The 10,688-nt window shown below is 44.7% G+C and overlaps 1 long non-coding RNA gene across 1 annotated transcript; it reads left to right on the forward strand.

Moving 5' to 3' along the window:
* The first annotated feature begins 1,703 nt into the window (after positions 1–1,703).
* LOC128326229 (uncharacterized) lies at positions 1,704–7,087 on the forward strand. Its single transcript, XR_008307899.1, has 3 exons — positions 1,704–2,027; positions 6,019–6,059; positions 6,738–7,087. It is a non-coding gene; the product is annotated as an uncharacterized LOC128326229 (long non-coding RNA).
* The last annotated feature ends 3,601 nt before the right edge of the window (positions 7,088–10,688 follow it).

The raw sequence follows: 10,688 nt of genomic DNA on the forward strand, positions 1-10,688 counted from the left end.
TGGCTCAATTTTCAGCACATTTTTGCATTAAAATTATTAACGAAAGCAATTATTAGTTACTTGTGGATCTTTTCCCCCACATCAAGGGGCCCACAACTGTAACCAAGGGTAGTGGCCAGAAAGTAGACCCTATCCCTGCTTTATCAGTGGGGTACCTGGAGGACATGCCCGCCTCCAGCAAATGCCAAGTCTTCTCTAAATTGCTGTTAATTTCAGGCTAAAATCCTGGGCGTGCTTAGGAGAGAGCTGTACTGGGTACACCATGAGATGTATTCCTGAGTAAATATGTATTAGATGGCACTATAAGGCAGTTTCTGGGAGAGGATAGAGGGTGGCCCTCCTTGGAGAAGGCAGCTGGGCAAAAGAGTGAACTTGTACCTTTCTGGGGTGCACTCTGCCTGTACCCATCTGATGTTATAGCTGCCACTGTCCCAACCCTTTCAATCCATTGCTGAAGCTGCTGCAGATCCGGCCGGTGGGGCCTGCAGGTAGGAATATCCCACAGTAACAAAAGGGGCCATGAAGGATGGGCAGGAGACTGTTGGTCAGAGCATGGGGTGGCCAGCAAGGGGGCAAAGGGTTGGACTTGGGGGTAAGGCAGGAGGAGTGAGGTTAGTGGTTTCCAACCCAGGGGCAGGGCCAGCAAAGTGGGCAGGGGTCATCTGGTCCCAAATGGCCAACTGTATTCAGCTACTGCTGCTTAGCAGCAGGATAGGCCAAGAGCTCTTCCTGGCTCCTCCTGTTGCTGCAGAATATTCCTACCTGAGGGCCAGCAAAAAAGGCCCTATGGGGTGGTTTCAGACCCCTGAGCATTATGTTGTGCAGAGTGATCCTAAGCCACATTTCCCACCGTCTGTTGGGTTCTGCCAGGGCTTGCTTTCACCAGGGAGCAGCGAGTGAGTCTGGACTCTCTTGCATTTCTGTTCTTGAGTTGTCCTGAAGGGAGTGGCAGCAGGCTGTGCGTGAAAGGGGCCTTCTCTTAGGCAGATACACTTGGAGGCATGATGGTCTTCAGGTCTTTACTGAGGTTCTCTTGGCTTTATCTCTCCCTCCCCCACATAACTGTTTTCTGGGAAAGCAGAAGGAAGCTCATCTCTTGAACTAGGACTGCTGCAAAAGGAAGCCTACAGTCCTCCTATCTGAAGGGCTGAAAGAAGCGTCGTGCTGACCTAGTCTGCTTTCTCAGCCCAGTTTATTCTAGGGCAAGACAGCTACACACGAACTAGCTGCCTGTCACTGGATGATAAATGCATCAGCTGCCAAAGACTGAGCCATCACGAAAGCTATTCCGGTGTTGGACATGATATGGCCTTGCTCCTCCTGCACCGTAAAGCCTGCCTGTAATACATGAGCGTCAAACTCAATCCGCTGGTGGGCCGGATTTGATTCCGATGCAGTTTGGGGCGCGCCACCTTCTGTTGCCTTGCACTGCCTGCCTTCTCTTTCTCTCACTCTTTCCCTCCCCTCCCTCCGAGAAAAAGTGCCCCGCGCTGACTTCTGGTTTGGCTGCCTCGTCATCTTCCTCCCCGTCTCCCCTTTATCTCCCTTCTGAAGAAGAACGCTTCTCACTCCCTGAAGAGCCTGCTGCGAGGGACGGGGAGGGGAGTGGCGGCGAAGGAAGGAAGCCTCTCAGGGCTCCCACTACAGCGCACTGGGGGCGTGGCGGAGAGAAATGCTGCAGCTGCCAGCAGAGGGTAGAGGGAAGCCTGCCAGTCAGCAGCAGGCAAATGAGGAGACATGCCGCCTCTTTGGCAGGCAGCGGGGGGAAGTAAGGCGGTGTCCCAGCTTCACGTGGGCCGGTCACTGGAACTCCAGGGCCCTGATCTGGCTCGCGGGCCGGCAGTTTAACATTCCAGCGCCTCTAATATAATCCTGTGCTGCTGTCACTTGTCTGTACATTTTCTTAGGGAGCTCCTCCCATTAGTTTTTGGTTAGTGGTATTTGTAATGCAGAAGCCATCGCGGTGAGGAATCTTTCGTTCAGGGACGCTTTCTTGGCCCCATGAACAAGGCTAATGCTTCCGAAGGGTAATTCAAGTCTTGGCTGCGGTCTACATGTTCAGAAATAGGAAATGGTGCTGTCCTCCTGTGACTATATCACTTAAGAATTTAGGCGGGGTGTGTGTGTATATATATTTTAGAAAATTCCCATGTTTTGGATGATTACTCCTTGCAGATAATAAAAAGAGAACTTTAAAAAGCTAGATCAGGACCCTTTAAAAAGGGTCCAGCTTTCCATGGAATGGGAAAGAACAATCAACTTATTTTTTCCCTTTCATCCTGCTTTTTCTAAACCTAGAAGCCTTAAGCTGCAGTTCAGAGAGTTACACAGCGATGCTGTAAAAGGATATTTTCCCCTCTTTCCAACAGCTAATAAGCTACTTGAGAAATTTGGGGTAGTTTCAAATACGGCTTGTGATGTAACATAATAAGCTGTTTGTGTGGTGGGAACCCCAATCCCTGATGTGTAAGCATGGGCTTAAAGGGCTGTTGGGATCCTGGCCCAAATCACTTAGAAGCATCACTGTATGGAAAATGTGCCATGCCTTTAGACACTCTCTTTTTCCATAATGTTTCTTTCCAGTCCTTCCCTTATACTTCATATGCTAGGTAACTTGAACTCCATATAGTATCCATCTCTTGATAACTTGCATGTGTGAATGGGTAGTTTTCTGAAATCACAGCAAACGTTTCAAGGTTTTTCTTGTGTATGCTAGTAACTAATTCTAAAGCCTAGTTCATATATATAATGCTGAACAGAATAAGCTCACTTGTATGGGAAAACTCACTGAACTCAAAACTAATACCATTGTGGGGGCATCTACCATATTTACCTGAATTCAACACTAGTTTCCACACACACCCCCAAGTTATCTGATATTAGAAATTTGTAGTGCAGCATCTTAAATTCAGTGTCCTGTTCCATTTGGGTAAATACAGGTATAAGCTGTATTTAACCTCTGTTTTTAAGAGGATCATTTAAATTCAGAGTCATCTTCTATTTGAAGATGGTATAATGGGGTAACAAAACTATTTTTATTTATTTATTTATTTATTTAACATTTATATCCCACTCTTCCTCCAAGGAGCCCAGTACATAGTTAAGTTTCTCCTCACAACAACCCTGTGAAGGCTGAGAGAAAAGTGACTGGCCCAGAGTCACCCAGCAAGTATCATGGCTGAATGGGGATTTGAACTCAGGTGTCCCCAGTCCTAGTCCAGCACTCTAACCATTACATCACACTGGCTCTATGAGTACTGTTGACCTGTTGACTCATGAGCACTATGAGTACTGTTGACCTGCATTGGGTGTGCTTTGCGAGTTCAAATACCATCACAATGATTAGTGGCATATGTGGTGCTTTTCCATACCTCAGTAGCCATAGCAGCACTTCTGGTCATGGACATGCCCTACCATCCATTACAACAGTTATAACTGCTCCTGTGGTGCAGAGGTATGGCAAAGCACCCCATGTGCAACAGTATGGTTCGTTGCTGGAAGAAGAGATATCATTGACTTTGAGCATTTTGCAGTGGTGCAACAGTGAGAATAATCTTAATATGCTCACAGTAGTAAAAATACTTTCCCAGCATACTTCATATGACTAACAAAGCGGCAAAAACCAAAATCAAAACAATCCCCTAACTCTTCAGTGCTAAAAGGGGGCATTTCGTGTGTATGATCCCTGCATCTCTCTTAGAATTAATCCTGCTTGGTTTTGTTTCGCAATGTATGTTGTTATATGATAACATAAAAGCCAAATGCTGTTTCCTTCCTGGAATGAAAGCCGCAGATATCTTTCCTACACATGCTGCTTTTCAAATGTAAGCAAACATGGTCTTGGGAAAATGTTGACCTTTATGTGGCAGGCCAGAACGAAACCTTAAATAGTTACTGTCTGAATGAAACTAGAGGGGCAGTGTGACCTCCTCCAGATCCCACATGAATCTCTCCATGTCAAGATGGTGGTAAGGGCAGAGAGAGGTGAGGATTGGTAGCTTAGTTGTAGTGGTTCTCAAGTTATTCAAGCCTTCAGGAGTCTGCTTTCCTATGAGAAAAGGCTAAAACACTTGGGGTATTTAATTTAGAACAAATTATTGAGTGTAGGGAAGTGCTATAGAGGTGTATGCAACTATGCATGGTTTGAAGAAAAAGTGGATAGATTTTTTTAAAAAAATTATGCCCCTCATAATGTGAGAGAACTCAGGGTCATCCAGTGAAAGTGACTGGCAGTAGATTTAGGATGGACAAAAAGTATTTCACACAGTTAATATGGCAGTGAATTCCGTAAGTTGTAGTGATAGTTACTGTTTTAACTTTAATGTGAGGCCTAGACAAATTCAACAGTGATTGGACAGGAGGACTAGTCTATTGGTTTTTAGGCCTGGGCACACCTGAGAAGTTGGATCTGATCCGAATCCGACCTGATCTGATTCTGAAAATTAAAGCAGGGAGAGCTGCTCCCAGCCTCGCTGCAAACACAGCGCTGGGCGGAATATGCTTGAAAACAGGGTGCGCAGCTCTGTTTACAAGCGCGCCATGCCCCCTGTGTCAGACTCAGGGGGTGTGGCTGGGGCGCAAGCCACATCCCCTAAGCGCAGTGGCCTGGGTTCTTTTAACCCGTTTGCATAATGGTGGCTCTGCCCCTGCAATTATTGAGCTTTCAGATGCCAAGCTCTCTTGGTGGAAATTAAATCTCTTTACTTTGTTTTAGGTCATGCTTTAGTAAACACTGGTTTTCTTGTATTCCTGTGCTAATACCCTAATCCCAATATAACCTAATAAAGTTACCCCATTTTAAGATATGAATTTACTGTAGCATTCCAATAACCTTCCTCCCCATGAGTGTTAGGTTCAAGGCACACTGTCTAGAGAAGTGCATAATGATTCAACCATGAATCAATTCTGGTCAAATTGGGGGGTGGGGTGATTTGATTATTCTACCCCAAATCGAATGACTTTGGAAAAAAGGGGCCAGAGTTGAGGTAGTATAGAATAATCCCTGATTTGACCCAAATCAATTCAGGTGATTCAGGAACCATTTTGAGGCCTGTTTCGCTTGGAAAATGGCCCTCAAATTCCCAATTGGTAGACCAGCTCTCCTTGTTTCCTGGGGAGAGCTGGTCTACCAGTTGGGATCAGCGAGTAGACCAACCTTCTTCTCCAGACTTGGTGCGGTCAGCCTGCCTTGGAGAGCTGGTCTACCCTCTGATCCCAATTGGTAGACCAACTCTCCCCCCCCCACACTCCGCCATTGTGAGGCCAATTTTTCAAGCAAAACGGGCCTCAAAATGGCACATGATTTGCTCTAATAGATTGGGGTCGAATTGGGGTGGTTCGTCAAGGGAACTGGCCAAGCCAACTGCTTTTGACAAATCAACGGTGTGTGTGTGTGTGTGTGTGTGTGTGTGTGTGTGTGTGATTGAATTCAACCTTGAATTGCAGATATTGATTTGTGCATACCCCTAACGCTGCCTGCTTCAAGATTACAAGGAAAGAAGGGCTGATTAAAAGGACCCACAGCCAGGATTGGGTAATGAATAATAAAGTTTATTCAAAGCTTTGTTTCCTATTGCACAAGTGGCAGGTGCAGCCCACCCCCATCCACAAGCATCCCCTTATTGCAGAATTTTCTAACAGAAAGGAAGGAAGATGGAAGGGAAAATGAATAGGGAGAAAAGACAGGGAAAGAGGAAAAATAGCCAAGGAAGCAAGGAAAATTTAGGTGCCTTGCAAAAAATGGGAGAGTCTCTACGTAATGTACTTCTTGTATAAAGATTGAAAGGAAATAAAGATTGAAAGAAAATAAGAGTTATCTTAATCTTCATTTTCTTCCCTGTTGTCTTTTTCTCCTTTATTTCTTTTTAAGAAACTGCCTACTTCTTAGTTTCCATCACAAAAATGTAGTTCCAGTGTACACTTTTTGTTGGACTGCACAAAATGTGTGCAGCTGCATGTTTGACTAAACCTTGCGGTTAATGCTGATAAATAATCTGTTTTTCCTTCCTTAATTCTAAGATAAATAAAGGCAAGTGGTGGCAATGATAAAGTACAGCAAGGTAAGGGCCTTTCTTACTCTCCTTTGCTGTCAGAGGGTAAAGATAGTATTGTGGGGTGGGGGGATTAGTGTAAGGTGCAGGACTTGATGGTAAATTGATTTGGGTTCAGGGTTGTTGGGACAGCAGAGAGCTGGGGGCTAAAGAAAGACTGCTATAGTCAGGCCAATTCTGTGCCGATCCTGTTTAGTGCCATTTCTATTTAAGTGCCAACATAACATCATAAATCATGATACCAGGAAGTGTGGTTTTTAAAAAAGCTTTCTCAGCATCCCCATTTTTAGCATCACCAGAGAAAGGAACATTTGGTTGATCAGTTCTTTTCTGCTGCTCCCAGCTTCAACTTTCGTAGAACTTCTGTACTAGGTCACCAACAAAAAATCATAGCACAGCTGGGGCAGATGTTATGTCATTCCATGGAGCACCCTGGAAGCACTTGGCCTGCTAAATAAACAGACTATGCTATGCCAAACACTACTGAAGGCAATAATTTCAGTTCCTTGGTCTGCCCTGACTTTTCGCACTTAATAGAGATTACAGTTGCGACTCATGTACTGGATGGAGCAGCACTTCACAGCCTGATCAGGCAAAGCTGCTATGCCAGCAACTAACACATTTATGTGTGTTACTTTTTCTTCCCCCTCCCCTTCATGTGTGTTCTTCCCATCTTTTCTTTTCCAGATCCTTCTGATAGAAATTTGATGCTGAGCTTCGGTGTATGAAAATAATTTCAGGGTTACAGGAGAAAGCTGCCATTTAACATTTCTGGTGGGAGTGAAAGCACAGTGCTGTGCCTCTCTTAGAGAGAGATACTTTCTATTTATTTATTTACTTACTTACTTGTTTGTTTGTTTGTTTGTTAAACATATTTTCATACCACCCAAAATTTATGTCTCTGGGCAGTTTACAACAAAGTAAAAACAGAAAAAGTAAAACATTTGTTAAAACAAAAACATAAAAAGTTAAAATGTTACAACAATTTAAAAAATTTAAAATAATATTTTAAAACAATATTAAAACTATTAAAACAGTATTTAATTAAAAGCATGGGTGAACAGATGCGTCTTTAAAAACTTTTTTAAAGCTGTCAGAGATGGGGAGGCTCTTATTTCACTAGGGAGCGCATTTCAAAGCCTCAGGGCAGCAGCAGAGAAGGCCCGTCCCCGAGTAGCCACCAGACGAGCTGGTGGCAACTGCATACAGACCTCTCCTGATGATCTCAATGGACGGTGGGGTTCATGACGAAGAAGACGTTCTCTTGAAGACATTCTCTTAAATTTTTAAAAAACATTGATGAGTTCTCAGTTGTGAAATGGCAGAAGGGATGGGGTGAGCCATTGATTGCCACAGTGGAGGCAGGAGCGGCCAACTAATTTGGTTATTTTGCTCTTTTGGAGCAAACCCCACAGCAGATGCTACTCTGTACATCCTATGTGGCTTTCAGCAAACATTGGTAGGGTGCACATAATGGGAGGGGAGAGAGGTAGAGAGGGAGAGAGAGAGAGAGAGAGAGAGAGAGAGAGAGAGAGAGACTCTGAGTCCTGTTTGCTTGGCCAACCTGGATACAGTACACAGGTGAAAGCAAAGGTGCTGTGATCATATAAGCAATCCAGTTCACTCAACTACCTTTACTAGAATAAACAAACATACATTTCAAGTGAAATCTACCAAATTCTGTGCAACCAATCACAGAAGGAATATTTTTCAAACCAAAACAAAATGTATCACTTTTTGGAAATTTGACCATAAAGACTGCCAAACACGTTTACACTGCCCTTTCTATCAGTGACCTGTTAAGCAGCCTAGAGTCTTCAATACAGAAACATGAAAAATCACCCATATCTTCCCCACCTCCAGAATATATGGCTTCTCAAATTTGTTAAAATGCTGCATTAGGAATCTTAAGTGGTCACTAAAATATTCAAAATGTTAATCCTATGAATTTCACCCCAAAAATCTTGTGCTCACATCCTGGGATCTGGATCTGAGGCCTTAGAATTACCAGGACATGTTCTCAACAAGATTTGAATTACTAACTATTAGCCAGTATATAAGACTTGAGCATAGCACCAAGCCAGAACTGGCTTTTCAGAAATTCTAAACCCTTTGTGTTGTAACCCCTGGGGTTAAGGGCCATGGTCAAAAGTCGGGCTAGCAAGGGTGGAAGCACCGGGATTGGGAGCTATCCCAGTACTCCACAAACAGCCTAAACTAGGGGTGTGCAATTTGGATTTTCAGTGTTTCGATTTGGATCCAAATTGAAACACCCCCCATTCATTTTGGGGTCCAAATCTAACCCATCTGAATCAACCCAGATTCAATTTGGTTCCGAATTAATCTGAATCTGAATCGATTCGGATCAAGAATATGGGTCCCAGGGCCAAAATAGTGGGGTAGGGTGGTAGTGCCTAATGTGTGGAGGCTACCACCCAAATTGCAGAGGGATTGGGCAAAGGGCTGGTTTTTGGTGAATTGTTGAAGTTTTAGTGTCTTTGGGGAAGATTTGGGGCATAAAGTGGGATCTGGGGTGGAAGGGTGGGGTGGGGTGGGGTGGTAGTGCCTAATGGATGGAGGCTACTACCCAAATTGCAGAGGGATTGGGCAAAGGGCTGATTTTTGGCGAATTGTTGAAGCTTACGCATCTTCAAGGTTTCCCCCCATAAGGTATAAAGGAGGTGTATCGCTTCATGTCGGGGGGGGAGGGGTGGCCTAGAGTGGTGTGGGGTTGGTGGTAGTGCCCAAGGGGGGCAAGGAAGCTACCATAATTTTTCAAAGGATTTGGGCAGAGGGCTGATTTTAGGTGATTTGCTGAAGTTTACGTGTCTTTCAGGTTTTTCCTCATAAGGTGTAATGGAGGTTTCAGCAGCCCCATAACTGCACTTGGGGGGTGCTGGGGTGGCCCAGAGCAAGTGGTGGGGTAGTGCACATAGGGTGCCAACCATCCCCATGGGTTTCTAACCCATGGGGTACAGGGTTCTGTTGTTTCTGAGATGTTTTGAGTGTGGATTCTCTGATAGCAAATGAGAGTGGATTCATGGTTTGTATTGAAAATCTCATTTGACCACACCACCCGAGATAGACTAAAGAGGATTTGGGCCCCCTCAGGAGCTGTGGAGGCCCTGGACTTCAGCCTGGAAGTCCACAGGTAAGAGCGTCTCTGTGCCTGCCCTCACCACCAAGTTTCTGTTGGCCAGATATGGACAAACACATTGAAAATGTAATCAGGCATTGCATGGCTTGTGCTGTATGTTACAAATCACAGAAAGACCTTTCCCACCCCCTTGACTCCATTAGAGTATCCCAATGGTCCCTGGGAAAAACTTGCTGTGGCTATAATGGGGCCTTTTGATAACCAGCCCACAAAACAAAGATTTGTTCCAGTGATGGTAGATTACTATTCCTGGTGGCCAGAAGTTTCATTTACCGACAACATTACTACAAACAAGGTGATCCAGTTCAAGGCTGCAGTTTTTGTGAGATAAGGTCTTACTAAATAACTGGTGACTGACAATGGGACACAGCTTACCCAGAGGCGCTCTTACCCCTGGACTTTGGGGCCGAAGTCCAGGGCCTCCACAGCCCCTGAGGGCCCCCAAATCCTCTTTAGTCTGTCCTGGGTGTTGTGGTTGCCTGGCAGAGCATGATGATGCTTAATTTGCAGGGGAGGGGAATACATACTCGTCATTTCCTACAGACTTGGAAGGGGAATGCAATCCTTGTGAAGCTGCTTTTCAAGCTTTTGATGATCATTTCCACCCACTTTGAATGTGATTGCTGAACATTACAAGTTCTATTCTAGATCCCAATTGCCTGGTGAATCGATCAATCAATATGTCACAGCATTGCTTGTCTTAAGTATAACCTGTGAGTTTGTCAGCTTTACTGATGTAACGATCAGGGACCAGATTGTTATGAAAATGAACTGCTCCAAACTGTGTGACAAACTGCTACTGGAAGGGAAACTTACCTTGGATAAAGTTATGGAGATGGCTAGGAGGGCTTCACTGTGCCAGATCACTCTCTTTGTTATCCCAAAACCAAGGAGAAGGAGAGGGAAAGAGGAGGAGGAGGTGGTGGACAGCAGGCCAGAGTGGGGTTGGGGGAGGCAGGAGTGGATGGGCCCCTAGCAGCAGATTGGCCTGTGTTCAAGGGACACTCTTGAACATTGGTAGCACCACTCCTGGGGGAAACCCTGCTTGGAATGTTGGGAGGAGGTGGCAGTGAACAGTTGGCCTTGAGTAAGAGGAGTTGATGTCTGACCCTCAGGAGAGAAGTCGGGGAAAGAGTTTCTGGTTCTTAGAGAGAAAAGAGCTAGGCTAGAGAGGATCAGGTGTAGCCTAGATCACGAAGACCAAGATGGCTAGAGCTCTCTCTGGTGAAAGCTAAACATAAGTTAATTAAGAACAGAAAACTGGTAAACTCTCTTACACAGGGTGTGTGAGGCAGAGTAGATAAATTCACCTAGCACTTCAAGTGGAAGATTTGGGGGGATTTTGGACTGTTCTGAATGAGAGTAAAGAAAGAGCTTAAACTAATTTCAGAAAGGAACAAAAAATATTCAACACAGCCTGAGTAAAATCAAACTTTTAGAAAGTGTAAAAGTCATCATCAAATGAACATTAAAAACCTCTA

Source organism: Hemicordylus capensis, chromosome 1 (genome assembly GCF_027244095.1).
Source record: "Hemicordylus capensis ecotype Gifberg chromosome 1, rHemCap1.1.pri, whole genome shotgun sequence".
Taxonomy (NCBI): Eukaryota; Metazoa; Chordata; class Lepidosauria; order Squamata; family Cordylidae; genus Hemicordylus; species Hemicordylus capensis.